The following is a 17756-nucleotide window of genomic DNA, read 5'->3' as shown; positions in this document are numbered from 1 at the left end:
TTGTGTGTTTGTTTCTTTACTTGCAGTGTTCTTGTCTGGCTCTCATATGTAAATAGTGTTGGCCTCATGGAATGAATTACTAAGTATTTCCTTCTTTTTAATTTTTAAATATTTGACAGGATTCATGAGTTAAATTATCAGAACTGTTCATTTTTTAAAATTACAGATTGAATCTCCCTGTTAGGTATGTCTATTTAGATTTTCAATTTCTTCATTGTTCATTTTTTTAAAATTACAGATTCAATCTCCCTGTTAGGTATGTCTGTTTAGGTTTTCTATTTCTTCATGGCTCAGTTTTTGTAGGTTTCGTACGTGTAGAAGTTTGTCTAATTTGTCTAAGTTATCCAATATTTTATCATAAGTTGTTTATGGTACTCTTTCATAATACTTTTTTATTTCAGTAGAGTTTGTAGTGATTTTTACAATTTTTTTTTGAGTCGGAGTCTTGTTCTGTTGCCCAGGCTGGACTGCAGTGGCGTAATCTCGGCTCACTGCAAGCTCCGCCTCCTGGGTTCATGCCATTCTCCAAGTAGCTGGGACTACAGGCACCCGCCAAGACGCCCGGCTAATTTTTTGTATTTTTAGTAGCAATGGGGTTTCACTGTGTTAGCCAGGAAGGTCTCGATCTCCTGACCTCGTGATCCACCCACCTTGGCCTCACAAAGTGCTGGGGTTACAGGCATAAGCCACCACGCTGGGCCCCAATTTTTACAATTTTAATATTTTATTTTACATATTTCTATTTCTAATTTTAGTAATAGACTGCCTTCAATTTTTTTTCTATCTTCTATTTAATTTATGTTTTCTCTAATCATTTTTATCTCATTTTTTTTTTTTGGCTAGCTTTGGATTATTTTATTATTATCCTAGTTCCTTAAGTTGTAACATTAGGTTGTTTGTCGGCAATCTCTCTCTTTTTTAAATGTAAGCATGTATAGCTATAAATTTCCCCTTTAGCACTGGTTGTGTTGCATCTCATAAATTTTGGTATGTTGTTTTCATTATCATTCATCTAAATTTTTATCATTTCTCTTGTTACTTATTTTATCCATATCATTCATCTAAATATTTTCTCATTTCTCTTGTTATTTATTTTATCCATTGATTGTTTAAACATTTATGGCTTAATTTCCCTAAACATATAAATTTTCCATTTTTTCCTCTGTTATTCATTTCTAATTTCATCCTATAGTTGTCAAAGTAGATAGTTTGCACAACATTAATCTTTTAAAATCTATAAAGGCCAGGTGCGGTGGCTCACACCTATAATTCCGACCCTTTGGGAGGCTGAGGTGGGCGGATTATTTGAGGTCAGGAGTTTGAAACCAACCTGAGCAATATGGCAAAACACTGTCTTTATTAAAAATACAAAAATTGGTTTGATGTGGTGGCTCAAGCCTGTAATCCCAGCTACTACAGTGGCTGAGGCAGGAGAATCACTATAACCATGAGGCAGAGATTGAAATGAGTCAAGATCGTGCCACTGCACTCCAGCCTGAGTGACAGACTCTGTCTTTTTTGAGATTCTTTCTCAAATCAATAAATAAATAAAATCCATAGAGACTGAATTTTTGGTCTAATATCTGATCAGAAAATACACCTTATGCACCTGAAAAGAATGTGTTTTCTGTTGCTATTTGGCAGAGTGTTTGTGTATGTCTCTACATCTTAGGTATAGTTCATTTATTGAGTTATTCATCTGTATTATTATTCTGTCCATGATAGAGGGTGAGTATTGAAGTCTTTGACTATTATTATTAGAACTATTTATTAGAATGGTTTGTTTCTCCGTTCAAATTTTTTTCAATTATTCTTCATATATTTTGATGGTCTGTTATTAGTTATGTATGTGTGTATAATTTTTCTATTTTCCTGCTGTATTAAATCTTTTATTAACATATAATATCCTTTTTAGTCTCTTGTAGCTTTTTAAATTTAAAGCCTATTCTGTATGATATTAGCATGACCACCCCTACTCACCTTTGGTTCCTATGGCATGAAATAATTTTTTACATCCTTCCACTTTAATGTATTGAATTAATAAATGAATCACTTATAGACACCATATATAGTAGCGTCTAGTGATTATGTTTTAAAAAAATCAATTCTATCAGCTTTCTTTTGATTGGAGAGTTGAATCTATTTCTATTCAAAGTAATTACTGATAAGAAAGGTCTTACTGCTGTTATTGTGCTGTTTGTTTCTTGTATGCTATATAGCTTTTTGTCCTGCATCTTCTGCATTACTATCTTCTTTTGTGTTTGTTTGATTGATTTTTCATAGCAAAAGACTTTAATTTCCTTCTCATTGCCTTTTGTGTATGTTGTATAAGGATTTTTTTTTTGTGGTTGCCATGGAGACATTTATTATCATAAAGTTAAAGCACTCTAATTTGAATGTATACCAATTTAACTTCAATAACATACAAATTTTCTTCTGCTTCACAGCCCTTTCCTCACCCCTTTGAGTTATTAATGTCACAATATTACATCCTCATATACTGTGTGTCCAGAAACAGAAACTGCCATTTTTAGTGCATTACTCTCTTAAATTATGTGGAAAACAAAATGTGGTATTGAAAACCAAAGGTAAAATAATACTAGCTTTTAGACTAATAGTTTTTAAAATGTATTAGTCTCTTAAATCACATACCAAAAAGATTGAGTTATAAACCATTGTTAAAGTAATATTAGCTTTTGTAATTTCCTATGCATTTGCCTTTACTGAGATCTTTATTTCTTCACATGACTGAGTTACTGTTTAGCATTATTTTTATTTAAACCTTCAGTAATCCCTTTAGCATTTCTCGCAGGACACATCTAGTGGTAACAAACTTCTTTAGCTAAATTCTATAGCTGTTTTCTTTAGCAAACTTTCTTAGTGGTTTTTCTTTTGTCAATTTCTAAAGACAGTTTTTCTGGATATAAGATTCTTTGTCCATAGGGTTTTTTGTTTCAGCACTTTGAAAATATTAGCCCACTCCCTTTCATCCTCCAAAATTTCTGGTGATAAATCTGCTGATAATCTCATTGAAAATCCTTTGTTTGTTATTAAGTCATTCATCTTCTTGCTTTCAAGGCTCTCTCTCTCTCTCTCTTTTTTTTTGTCTTTCAACAGTTTGATTGCAATGTGTCTCCATGTGGTTCTCTGTATTCATTCTACCTAGAGTTAATTAAGTTTCTTGAATGTTTATATTCATGTCTTTCATCAAACTTGCAAAGTTTTTAAGCATTATTTCTTTAAATAATCTCGCCACTACTTCTCTCTGTTTCTCTTTTCTGTAACTACTATATTGTGGATGTTTGTCCATTTCATGATGTCCTCAGCTGGCTTAGGTATTGTTCACTTTTATTCTGTTATTTTTCTTTCTGTTCTTAAGACTATATTTCCAATTGTCCTATTTTCAAGTTCACTGATTCTTTCTTCTGCTCATATATGCCCTTGAATCCCTCTAGTGAATTTTTCATTTCAGTACTTCTACATTTCAGCTCTGAAATTTCTCTTTGATTTTTTTAAGTTTTCCAATATTTTTATCTATATTTTCATTTTGTTCATACATCATTTTCTTTACTTTCTCTGAATTATCCTTTAGACCTTTGAGCATCTTTAAGACTTTATTTTAAAGTCTATCTTGTTGTAGTTCTGCCAGCTGGTCTTTCTAAGGTACAGTTTCTGTAGGTTTGTATTTTTCCCTTGAATGGGCCTTAGTCTCTCATTTTTTTGCGTGCTCTGTAATATTTTTGATAAAAATAGTACATTCCATCTAATAATGTAACTCTGGTAGTCAGATTTTTTCCCCTTTCTCATGTTTTTTGTTTGGTTTTGTTTTCGTTGTATTATGTTTTTATTGTTATCGACTGTCTTTATACTGAGGATCAACCTGAAGTGTAAACCTGAAATCTTCTGAGGTGTTTTCTGAGCCTGCACCTTTCCCTGGACATGCATGGAGACCTTCTAATTTTCCCTATATGCTGTTTTTCTTTTAATATCCTAGTATTAAATGACTGATCCCCAAAAGAAGAAAAGAGAAACAAAAAACTGAAAAAGAGTAGATAATGCATTAGCCTTTCAAATCCCTGAAAATTACTTCAGCTTAAGGGGAGAAGCTTATAACAAGGGTATGGGGTACAAAATGGCTGCCTGCTTCTGCATCTGTACCTCCACCATCAGAAACATGAGGTTAGAATACAGACATGAGGTTAGAATCACTGATACATGGAGGGCAGAATACTTATCGCCCACTGTATTAGTCAGAAGTAGTTTTATATATAATTATGTAATATATATGCAATATTACATATATAATATATAGTATATGTTAAAGTAATATATTATGGTGTTTGTGTGTGTGTGTGTATATATATATACACACATATATATATAATCTGTCTATCTATCTATCTATATAATTGGCTCACAGTTATAGAGTCTGACAAGTCCTAACATCTGAAGGGTGAGTCAGCAAGTTCAAGACCCAGGAAGGTCCAGTGTTTTACTTTGAAGACGGTAAGACAGGTACAATTCTTTCTCACTGGAGTAGCATCAGCCTTTCTGTTGTACTTAAGCCCTAATCTTATTGAATAAGACTCACCCACATTAAAGAGGGAAATCTGCTTTACTTATTTTACCAGCTTAATTGTTAATCTAATTCCAAATATTCCATAGAAGCACACAGAATAATGCTGGACCAAATATTTGAATACTCCATGACCCATCCACTTGACACATAATATTAACCATCACACTCACCTTGGTTCCTGCTAACTGTGTGAAAATTGCTCTGGAACACATGTAGGGCTGTCTGCCAAGAGGTTGGAGGGTGAGGAATGCAAAGCTGCTGCTGAGAAAGGAGTTGAATTTAACCAAAAGTAATGGAGATTTACCATTTAAGTCTTCCTCTGGAAGTTGCAAAGCTTCATTAGACTCCAGAGTCTAATCAGACAGCTTCTGGCCATGCAGTTGTTATCTAAGTGGAGAGAGATTACTGGCACCTTCAATTCCACTATATTCACAGAATCGTCTCTTATTTCTACTATTTTTTAACTTGATATTGTATGTAATGTGATATGATTTGTCTGTGTCCCTACCCAAATCTTATCTTGAATTATAGCTTCCATAATCCCCACGTTTTGTGGGAGGGACCCAGTGGTAGGTAATTGAATCACGGAGGAGGGTTTTTCCCATGCTATTCTCATGATAGTAAATAATTCTCATGAGATCTGATAGTTTTCTAAAGTGCAGTTCCCCTGCAAACGCTGTCTTGCCTGTTGCCACATAAGATGTGCCTTTGCTCCTCCTTCACCTTCTGCCATGATTGTGAGGCCTCCCCAGCTATGTGGATCTGTGAGTCCATTAAACCTCTTTTTCTTTATAAATTACCCAGTCTCAGGTATTTCTTCAGATGAAAATAAAAATGGACTAATACATAATGAATATTACATTGTTATGCATTCAGATTTTGTCTTTCTTTGTATAACATTGAATTTTCATTTTTAGAAAATAAGTTACTTGTTGGCCAACTTATTCCTTTAAAATAATTTTTGGTTTTTAAGCATTTTTGGTCGTTATTGTAGTAGTATTGGTTTTTAAGCATTTTTAGATCAATACTGTAATAGTATTAATTCTGATTCTAGCTTAGTTGTGCTACTAAGACATGGTCCACCATGAATTTCTGCAAATTTACTTATGTATTCAGATATTGCTTCAATTGGCTTTTGGAAAAGAAACCCGGAGGACATAATTTTACCAATATATTTTCATAGGAATTACTGGAGGGAATGAGATAAAGATACTTTTGAAATAAAGATTTCACAAAGCAGTGGAAATGCAGAACATTAAAAGGAATAACAAAATCTTAAGAGTAATTTTATGTCTTCTTTACAACTTCTTTTCGTATTACCTATCATTTATAATTTGATGCTGCATGGTTGATGATTAGCTCAGATCTATGTTTCAAGTTGCGGATTTGTTTAATTTGTTTGTTTTTAATTTTAAGAACTATTATAAACTTAATTACGTGCCCTCAGAATTCATCTTGAAGACTTACCCCTCATTATAACCGTATTCAGAGACAGGACTTGTGAGGGAGTAATGTTAAATGAGGTTAGAAGGTAGGTTTCTAACTCAATAAGGCTGGTGTCCTTATAAGAAGAGGAACTATGCACCAAGCCAACTTAATAGACATCTACAGAACTCTCCAACATAAATCAACAGAATATACATTCTTCTCGGCATCACATCGCACTTATTCCAAAATTGACCACTTAGTTGGAAGTAAAGCACTCCTCGGCAAATGTAAAAGAACAGAAATTATAACAAACTGTCTCTCAGACCACAGAACAATCAAACTGGAACTCAGGATTAAGAAACTCACTCAAAACCACTCAACTACATGGAAACTGAACAACCTGCTCCTGAATGACTACTGGGTACATAAGGAAATGAAGACAGAAATAAAGATGTTCTTTGAAACCAATGAGAACATAGATACAACATAGCAGAATCTCTGGGACACATTTAAAGCAGTGTGTAGAGGGAAATTTATAGCACTAAATCCCCAAAGAGAAAGCAGAAAAGATCTGAAATTGACACCCTAACATCACAATTAAAAGAACTAGAGAAGCAAGAGCAAACACATTCAAAAGCTAGCAGAAGGCAAGAAATAACTAAGATCAGAGCAGAACTGAAGGAGATAGAGACAAAAAAAAAATCCCTTCAAAAAAATCAATGAATCCAGGAGCTGTTTTTTTGAAAAGATCAACAAAATTGAAAGACCGCTAGCAAAACTAATAAAGAAGAAAAGAGAGAAGAATCACATAGACACAATAAAAAATGACAAAGGCAATATTACCACTGACCCCACAGAAATACAAACTACCATCAGAGAATACTATAAACACTTCTATGCAAATAAACTAGAAAACCTAGAGGAAATGGATAAATTCCTGGACATGTACACTCTCCCAAGACTAAACCAGGAAGAAGTTGAATCCCTCAATAGACCAATAACAGGCTCTGAAATTGAGGCAATAATTAAGAGCCTATCAACCAAAAAAGGTCCAAGACCAGACAGATTCACAGCCGAATTCTACCAGAGGTACAAGGAGGAGCTAGTACCATTACTTCTGAAACTATTCCAATCAATAGAATAAGAGGGAATCCTCCCTAACTCATTTTATGAGGCCAACATCATCCTGATACCAAAGCCTGGCATAGACACAACAAAAAAGAGAATTTTAGACCAATATCCCTGAAGAACATCGATGCAAAAATCCTCAATAAAATACTGGCAAATGAATCCATCAGCACATCAAAAAGCTTATCCACCATGATGGAGTGGGCTTCATCCCTGGGATGCAAGGCTGGTTCAACATACACAAATCAATAAACGTAATCCATCATGTAAATAGAACCAAAGACAAAAACCATATGATTATCTCAATAGATGCAGAAAAGGCCTTCAACAAAACTCAACAGCCCTTCATGCTAAAAACTCTCAATAAACTAGGTATTGATGGGACATATCTCAAAATAATAAGAGCTATTTATGACAAACTCACAGCTAATATCATACTCAATGGGCAAAAAGTGGAAGCATTCCCTTTGAAAACTGGCACAAGACACGGATGCCCTCTCTCACCACTCCTATTCAACATAGTGTTGGAAGTTCTGGCCAGAGCAATCAGGCAAGAAAAATAAATAAAGGTTATTCAATTAGGAAAAGAGGAAGTCAAATTGTCCCTGTTTGCAGTTGACATGATTGTATATTTAGAAAACCCCATCATCTCAGCCCAAAATCTCCTTAAGCTGATAAGCAACTTCAGCAAAGTCTCAGGATACAAAATCAATGTGCAAAAATCACAAGCATTCTTATACACCAATAACAGACTAACAGCCAAATCATGAGTGAACTCCCATTCACAATTGCTTCAAAGAGAATAAAATACCTAGGAATACAACTTACAAGGGATGTGAAGGACCTCTTCAAGAACTACAAACCACTGCTTAATGAAATAAAAGAGGACACAAACAAATGGAAGAGCATTCCATGCTCATGGATAGGAAGAATCAATATCGTGAAAATGGCCATACTGCCCAAGGTAATTTATAGATTCAATGCCATCCTCATTAAGCTACCAATGACTTTCTTCACAGAATTGGGAAAAAACTACTTTAAAGTTCATATGGAACCAAAAAAGAGCCTGCATTGCCAAGACAATCCTAAGCCAAAAGAACAAAGCTAGAGGCATCATGCTACCTGACTTCAAACTATACTACAGTAACCAAAACAGCATGGTACTGATACCAAAATAGAGACATAGAACAATGGACAGAACAGAGTCCTCAGTAATAATACCACACATCTACAACCATCTGATCTTTGACAAACCTGACAAAAACAAGAAATGGGGAAAGGATTCCCTATTTAATAAATGATGCTGGGAAAACTGGCTAGCCATAAGTAGAAAGCTGAAACTGGATCCCTTCCTTACACCTTACACAAAAATTAATTCAAGATTGACTAGAGACTTAAATGTTAGACCTAAAACCATAAAACCCCTAGAAGAAAACCTAGGTAATACTGTTCAGGACATAGGCATGGGCAAGGACTTCATGTCTAAAACACCAAAAGCAATGGCAACAAAAGCCAAAATTGACAAATGGGATCTAATTAAACTAAAGAGATTCTGCACAGCAAAAGAAACTACCATCAGAGTGAACAGGCAGCCTACAGAATGGCAGAAAAATTTTACAATCTAATCCTCTGATAATGGGCTAATATACAGAACCCACAAAGAACTCAAACAAATTTACAAGAAAAAAACAAACAACCCCATCAAAAAGTGTGCAAAGGATATGAACAGACACTTCTGAAAAGAATACATCTATGCAGCCAACAAACACATGAAAAAATGCTCATTATCACTGTCCATCAGAGAAGTGCAAATCAAAACCACAATGAGATACCATCTCACAACTGTTAGAATGACGATCATTAAAAAGTCAGGAAACAACAGGTGCTGGAGAGGATGTGGAGAAATAGAAACACTTTTACACTGTTGGTGGGACTGTAAACTAGTTCAGCCATTGTGGAAGACAGTGTGGCGATTCCTCAAGGATCTAGAACTAGAAATACCATTTGACCCGGTCATTCCATTACTGGGTATATACCCAAAGGATTATAAATCATGCTTCTATAAATATACATGCACATGTATGTTTATTGCCACACTATTTGCAATAGCAAAGACTTGGAACCAACCCAAATGTCCATCAATGGCAGACTGGATTAAGAAAATGTGGCACATATAGACCATGGAATACTATGCAGCCATAAAAAAGGATGAGTTCATGTCCTTTGTAGGTACATGGATGAAGCTGGAAACCATCATTCTCAGCAAACTGTCGCAAGAACAGAGAACCAAACACCGCATGTTCTCACTCACAGGTGGGAATTGAACAATGAGATCACTTGGACACAGGAAGGGAGACATCACACACCGGGGCCTTTTGTGGGCTGGGGGGAGGGGGGAGGGATAGCATTAGGAGATATACCTAATGTAAATGAGAAGTTAATGGGTGCAGTACACCAACATGGCAGATGTGTACATATGTAACAAACCTGCACGTTGTGCACATGTACCCTAGAACATAACGTATAATTAAAAAAAGAGAGAGAGAAAAAAAGAAAAGCTAAAAAAAAAGTAGAACACAATAAAATAACATTTTTTACTGTATTAAATCTAAACACTTTTTTTTGCTCTTAATGGTAAGACCTTTGTTAGTGAGCATGGGGTGAGGGAAAGCAGTCAGACGTGTTCGTTGTTGGGAAGAGTTAAACATTTTTCAGGATAATTTGGCAAATGCATATCAATACATTCAAACCATTTTCTTACCAATTAGCCTAGAAATCCCAATTGCAAGATTTTTATCCTAAGGTTAAAATTATGGATTCATTTTAAAAATTAAGAATATTAATTATAATATGATCTGAAATCACAAAATTAGAAATCACATAAAAATCATATAATCATGTTTACCTAAATTATTGTACAACGAAATAATAAAATACTATAAAGTTATTTGAAAAAAAAAAGAAGAAGAGGAAGAGAAACCAGAGTGCGTGCGCTCTCTCTGGACATAAACACAGAGAAAAGGTCATGTGATGACAGATGGGAGGTGCCATTTGAAAGCTGAAAAGAGAGGTCTCACCAGAAACCAACCATGTTGGCAATATAGTCCTAGATGGGCAGCACCTATAACTGCAATAAAGTAAATGTGTGTTGCTTAAGCTACCCATTCAGTAGTATTTTGTTATGGTAACCTGAGCAGACTAATAAACTATGTAATTTCTATGACTATTTTTTGCTTCTTTTTAAAATCATTCTAGTCTAATTTGACATTGTCCTGTGTTTTCTACATGATGTTTTGATCCCTTTTTATTGTTATTTCTATACTTTGAAAATGTTATGATTCTTTTATCATTTTACTTTCTCTCATAATGGTTCATTTCTTTGTATACTTTATTGCTATGAGTTTATCCTGTGAAGATTTTGTTTTGGTTTTGGTTTTGGTTTAGGAAACCTGCATTCCTCGGGTTAGGAAGCACTCATTCTGGGAGGCTTCACTGTCCCTCCTGCTTTCTCTCTAGGCAGTATAAGTCTGTTGTAAATTTGGATCCCACACAGGAAGTGGACTAACCCGAGGGTTCTATTTTATTTCTTCATTTTTGCCTGTTTATATTTTCATGGTCAAAGGAAATTGACAGATATTTTTCTTTTAATTTTCCTAGTTCTCCTTTCATGAATAACATAGCTCTTCATACTTACCTGTTGAATGTAAATAGATCGAGTTCATAATCCTACAGGTTTACGACATAGATTTCCTCCTCATTAGAGATTTAGGATAAAATCCCTAAGGTCTGTATCTGGCTCTGACTAGATATAGAGGAACAATCTTCTAACTAAAGATTGTCTCTCATGTAATGCTTCTGAATGTCCAAAATGTGGAGAAAAATTTTAAGACACATTAAAATAGCCTTTATGTCTGTATCTCCGACCAGATAGAGACCTTAGGGATTTCATCCTAAATCCCTAATGAGGAGGAAATCTATTTCATAAACACAGAGCCATTGACTCCATTGAGCTGTTTTTGCTTCAGCATTGACTCATGGCATTAGTGAGATTCTGTTCAGTTTCTGAAAATTGTGGATTTCTAAGTATTTATTAGGGAGTAGAGTCCTCCATGTTAGTCCAATGTCCCTTATAGTGTAGAAATCTATTTAATCTCTTTAGGTCTATGTTTATAGATCTGGAAAATGGAGATAAGAACCCCTAATGTACTGGATGTTCATGAAAGCAGTTTATATTAACATATATTAATGACTTAGCATATTTCCTGGTGAATCATAAATATCCAGTAAATATGGATCATTAATATAATTCTAAAAAACATCTGTTTAAATTGTGACATATGAAGCTATCAAAACTCAGCATTTGAAGCAATTTGAAATTATTCACATTTTATATTTTTTCTAACAAAAGATTGTTTCTCATGTAATGTTTCTTAACATCCAAAATGTGGAGAAAAATTCTGAGACACATTAAAATCACCTTTATGTTATTAGTTTTTGCCTAATTTTTCTAACACATGTTGAATTTCCTGCAAGTGGCATTATGTTTTGGGCTACTGTCTGAGCTTTGCAATTTTGTACAAAGATTTCATTCAAAAAAGGGCTACAGTGTTCTATTCTGCTGGAAGCATTTTTCAGTAAATGTATTTTTAATTTTTCTTATACAACATTGATATCTAATGAATGGATTTTCAAATATTATAACTACAAGAGAGAGGCAGTTAGGTCTGAGGGCAAAGAACTTGTAATTTAGAACTTCTGATAGTTTTTGATAAGCCAGTTTAAGGTATCTGTAAATCTATGTATATATTATATTAGTTTTATTGATTAAAATCATTATAAATTATTTGAAGGATGAACACGGAGTCTTTGCTCTTAGAGGAATTAGAGAACGAAAGGAAGAAAGAACAGTGAAGAGAGAGAGAGAAAGAGAGAAAAGGTGAATCCATTGAGTTAAATTAGTAAATAATTAAGAGTGGTTAAAACAACAATGTTCACACATTTTTAATTTAAGACTGTTCGATCCTTTTAAAATTCATTTGAATCCACAATTATTTAAACTGTGAGCTGTGCACTGAAGAGAGAGTAAAACTATAGATTTTAAGATTGTAGCTGGAGGTAATATATAAATCCAATTGATCAGTCTGGCAGAGAATTGATGCCACAATTTGTACCCAGTGGCATTTTCTCTCTCTTACTCAACTGGCTTTAGAACATTATCAGAAAGTCAATATGATACGCCAATATAGTGATATACATTCAGTGATAAGTCCCCTGTTCAGATTAAAACTTAGGCACTCACATTGTGGATAATAATGGACAGACAGCCTGACTCCATGTAACTCTGTGTCTCTCAGAGAGAACTTGACTTAACTTTACTGCAGGTTACCATACAGTTTTTAGTGTTCCCAAGAGACAGTCAAACCAGTAACAAAGGACGTCTGTCTCTTCAGGACAGAAAAAAATAGAGAGAAAGGATAATATATACCCGGAGCTGCAGTCTGACTGCAAAGCATTCTCGGGCAGCTTCCTGTCTCCAGCGGCCTTTCTTGATGTTCTGATCAAGTTACCTTTAAAATTCACTCTTGATTTCATGTTTTGATTCTCTTTCTCTTTTAATTTATTAATGCATTTACTACCTCAGCATTATCTTTACAGCTCATTCCCTTCCAAGCTTGCTCATTCCCATAACACTATTGAGAAAGTTTTACTGTCTTTCAATTCCTTGTATTGTAATTTAATTCTGAAGGTTATTTTATGTCACAAAGGTTTTTATTCTCTTAACAGTGCAAAGCTCTGTGAGAGGATCCCTGTACCATGTATTTTATCTTCAGCAAATATATTCAACTTTCTGGCCAGTTTCAGGCAGAGTATTTAACTAATGTTCAGTACTATTATCAGAAGTTGTGATTTCATAAACTGTTATGCAGTACATTTATCACAGCTCGCATGTCAGCTTGGTTAAGGCAACATTTTACAGCATGCGGTGCTTATCAGGTCTACAATGAAGACGGCAATTATTTCTGCAATCAATTGTTGAGGCACAACTAGTCCAGATATTTATCTGTAATCATTCATTTAGGATTTCTTTAATTTTGGACATTAGACAGGCAACATAATGCTTAATTATAGAATAAAAATTTTATTCAGTTTACTGTGTAGTTAAGTTTTGCATAGTGACTCATTTGTACATTTCATTTTAAAACATGTGCTGAATGCCTTTTATGTAATCAGGCTCTTGCACTGTGTGCTAGAATGCAGCTGGGGAATGAAGACACATGGGATGTATGCCCACGTGTGGAAAACACTTAGTTCGCAAACATAAATAAATGAAGATGAATGTTGTGGAGAATGGTAAGTGGGGATAAATGTATGGACTGGGATAGGGTAGAAAACATAGAGTGGCCATGAAAGACATCCCTGAAAAAGTGATATTTGAGTGGAGACACGAAGGAAGTAAAGATGTGAACTGTGTGGACATGCGGGAAAATGGCATTCCAGACAGAAAGAAAACCATCTACAAGTCCTGGAAGTTGGGGCACGGTGCAGGTTCAAGGAAGAGCAGGGAAACTCATGCATCAGGAACAGAGGGGAAAGATGGGTGCATCTTTAGGTTCGACTCACCTGAGCTGTGGATTCTTGTGTAGATGATTTATTAAGAAGCTGATAAGGAGGAGGGGGAAGCAGCAAACCTAAACAAAAGAGCAAGTTCAGGTGAAATCAACGCCTCATCCTAATTCTTTGGGTGTTCTGTAATATAAATTACATTGCAAAGTCTGTACCGCTTTAAGGTAAGAGAGCTGGGCTTTCACACTTCTGCAGCAGTCAAGCACTGGCACTTCTGAACACAAGATAGTCCTCTGAAGAAGGTCCTACGTGCAAAGCACACGGAAGCTGTGAGAATGGGTACGTAGAACCTGAAATAATTTCCCAGGAGATAAGAGAGAACAGGGAATGAGAATACCAGTGCTCATTAATATTCAGCCTCCCTTGCATTTAGATGTAGCCAATATATTTATGTTGTGAGTAGACTCCTTTGGTTACAATGAAAATAAAAGACCACAGGAGAATAAGTGATAAATCAACCAGACCAGTTAGGATGCTGTTGCAATATTCTTGGAAAGAAAAACTGGTAAGACTAGAACGGTGAGATATGAAAACAGAGCTAGCCTTTTCGCAACAGGTTGCTGGCAGAGGGCAAGTGTCTTGAAAGCTGCCTCTAAAGATGCTACATGGCGCCACTTTCTTCCTCTGCCTTTCTCTTCCTCAGCTGTCGCCTCCCAACTCTGGTCAGCCTCCGGCCAGTCGTCTCCTTAACACCGAACACCATGCCTTCAATTAAGTTGCAGAGTTCTGGTGGAGAGATATTTGAAGATGATGTGGGAATTGTCAAGCAATCTGTGACTATCAAGACCATGTTGGAAGATTTGGGAATGCATGATGAAGGAGATGATGACCCGGTTCCTCTACCGAATGCTAATGCAGCAATATTTTAAAAAGTCATTCAGTGGCGCACCCACCACAAGGATGACCCTCCTCCTCCCGAAGATGATGAGGACAAAGAAAAGCGAACAGACAATATCTCTGTTTGGGACCAAGAATTCCTGAAAGTTGACCAAGGAACACTTTTTGAACTCATTCTGGCTGCAAACTACTTAGACGTCAAAGGTTTGCTTGATGTTACTTGCAAGAGTGTTGCCAATATGGTCAAGAGGAAAACTCCTGCGGAGATTCGCAAGACCTTTAGTATCAAAAATGACCTTCCTGGGCCCTGTGCGGTGGCTCACGCTTGTAATCCCAGCACTTTGGGAGGCCGAGGAGGGCAGATCACGAGGTCAGGAGATCGAGACCATCCTGGCTAACACAGTGAAACCCCGTCTCTACTAAAAAATGCAAAAAACTAGCCGGGCGAGGTGGCGGGCGCCTGTAGTCCCAGCTACTCGGGAGGCTGAGGCAGGAGAATGGCGTGAACCCGGGAGGCGGAGCTTGCAGTGAGCCGAGATCGCACCACTGCACTCCAGCCTGGGCGACAGAGCAAGACTCCGTCTAAAAAAAAAAAAAAAAAAAAAAAAATTACTTTACTGAAGAGGGGGGAGCCCAGGTACGCAAAGAGAACCAGCGATGTGAAGAGAAGTGGAATGTTATGCCTGACTCTGTAACACTGTAAGGATTTTTCCAAATACTGGTTGCCCCGCTCTGTTGATAATTGTTAATATTAGACAAACAGTAGACAAATGCAGCCGCAAGTCAATTGTATTAGCAGAATATTGTCCTCATTGCATGTGTAGTTTGAGTACAGATTCCAAACCTATGGCTGAGTTTCTTCTAGTAGGATCAAAAGTTTCTTTTTCCTTTGCTCTGAATAAAACTGAACTGTAGGTTCTCTATAGGTGGAATTTGGCCTTTCCCTCTTTTTTTTGTAAAGCAATGTCTGCCTAGTTTATTGTCCAGTTAGCTTAGTGACATTTGAAAAGTTGGCACTATAAATAAATCAATTTGCAAAAAAAATTTTTCTGTACTAGAATTAACAAAATGTTATCTTTATTCGTGAGTTGAAAACTGGAAAAAGGCTTCTTGAAGTAAATGTTCTGAGTGGAGTTACTAGAATGTCTTCCAGCATCCTGCAGTCAAGGAGTACCACTGTACTGATTAACCTGTTTGTAGCAGGGCTCCCTTCATTGCATCTGAGGACTTGTTTTCTTTTTCTTTAATTTTATTTTGAATCCTCTTAGCTTTCAATATATTGCCTAGAGACTCAGTTACTACCCAGTTTACTGGTTTTTGGGAGAAATGTAACTGGACAGTTTGTTAGCTTTTCAATTAAAAAGACACTTAACCCATGAGAAAAAAAGAGAGAGAGAGGAGAGAAAACTACCTCTAAAAGCCAAAATGGGAAAGGAAAAGACTAATATCAACGTTGTCATAATTGGACACTTAGGTTCAGGCAAGTCCACCACTTCTGGCCATCTGATCTACAAATGCATTGGCATCGACAAAAGAACCATTCAAAAATTTGAGAAAGAGGCTGCTGAGATGGGAAAGGGCTCCTTCAAGTAGGCCTGGGTCTTAGATAAACTGAAAGTGGAGCGTGAACGTGGTATCACCATTGGTATCTCCCTGTAGAAATTTGAGACCAGTAAGTACTACACGAGTATCACTGATGGCCCAGAACGCAGAGACGTCATCAAAAACATGATTACAGGGACATCTCAGGCTGACTGTGCTGTCCTGATTGTTGCTGCAGGTGTTGGTGAATTTGAAGCCGGTATCTCCAAGAAGGACAGACCTAGGAGCATGCCCTTCTGGCTTACACACTGGGAGTGAAACAACTCATTGTTAGTGTTAACAAAATGGATTCCACTGAGCCACCCTACAGCCAGAAGAGATATGAGGAAATCGTTAAGGAAGTCAGCATTTAATGTTATGAAAATTGGCTGCAACCTTGACACAGTAGCATTTGTGCCGATTTCTGGTTGGAATGGTGACAACATGCTGGAGCCAAGTGCTAACATGCCTTGGTTCAAGAGATGCAAAGCCACCCGTAAGGATGGCAATACCAGTGGAACCATGCTGCTTGGCGCTCTGGACTGCATCCTACCACCAACTCATCCAACTACCAAGCCCCTTCGCCTGCCTCTCCAGGATGTCTACAAAAAGTGGTGGTATTGGTACTGTTTCTGTTGGCTGAGTAGAGACTGGTGTTCTCAAACCCGGTATGGTGCTCCAGTCAATGTGACAACTGAAGTAGTCTGTTGAAATACACCATGAAGCTTTGAGTGAAGCTCTTCCTGGGGACATTGTGGACTTCAATGTCAAGAATGTGTGTGTCAAGAATGTTCATCATGGCAATGATGCTGGTGACAGCAAAAATGACCCACCAATGGAAGCAGCTGGCTTCACTGCTCAGGTGATTATCCTGAACCATCCAGGCCAAATAAGTGCTGGCTATGCCCCTGTACTGGATTGCCACACAGCTCACACTGCATGCAAGTTTGGTGAGCTGAAGGAAAAGATTGATTGCCGTTCTGGTGAAAAGCTGGAAGATGACCCTAAATTCTTGAAGTCTGGTGATGCTGCCATAGTTTATATGGTTCCTGGCAAGCCCATGTGTGTAGAGAGCTTCTCAGACTATCCACCTCTGGGTCACTTTGCTGTTGGTCATATGAGACAGACAATTGCCATGGGTATCATGAAAGCAGTGGCAAGAAAGCTGCTGGAGCTGGCAAGGTCACCAAGTCTGCCCAGAAAGCTCAGAAGGCTAATGAATATGATCCCTAGTACCTACCACCCCAGTTTTAATCAGTGGTAAAAGAACTGTCTCAGAACTTTTTGTTTCCATTGGCCATTGAAGTTTAATAGTAAAAGAATGGTTAATGATTACAATGCATCGCAAAACCTTCAGAAGGAGAGCAGAATGTTTTGTGGACCACGTGTGTATGCGTGTATGTGTGTGTGTGGCAGTTTTAAGTTATTAGTTTTTAAAATCAGTACTTTTTTTTTTTTTTTTTTTTTGAGACAGAGTCTCACTCTGTTGCCCAGGCTGGAGTGTAATGGCATGATCTCAGCTCACTGCAACCTCAACCTCCCAGGTTCAAGTGATTCTCCCACCTCAGAGTAGCTGGGA

General features: G+C 36.7%; 2 pseudogenes; both read left to right on the top strand.

Moving 5' to 3' along the window:
• Positions 1-14460: 14460 nt before the first annotated feature.
• LOC105482344 (S-phase kinase-associated protein 1 pseudogene) lies at positions 14461-15299 on the top strand (annotated as a pseudogene).
• A 722-nt stretch (positions 15300-16021) lies between these two features.
• On the top strand, positions 16022-17410 carry LOC105481478 (elongation factor 1-alpha 1 pseudogene; annotated as a pseudogene).
• The last annotated feature ends 346 nt before the right edge of the window (positions 17411-17756 follow it).

This window comes from Macaca nemestrina, chromosome 10 (assembly GCF_043159975.1).
Source record: "Macaca nemestrina isolate mMacNem1 chromosome 10, mMacNem.hap1, whole genome shotgun sequence".
In the NCBI taxonomy this organism is placed as follows: domain Eukaryota; kingdom Metazoa; phylum Chordata; class Mammalia; order Primates; family Cercopithecidae; genus Macaca; species Macaca nemestrina.
Note: the sequence above shows the minus strand (reverse complement) of the source record. Positions and strands in the feature narration are given on the sequence as shown.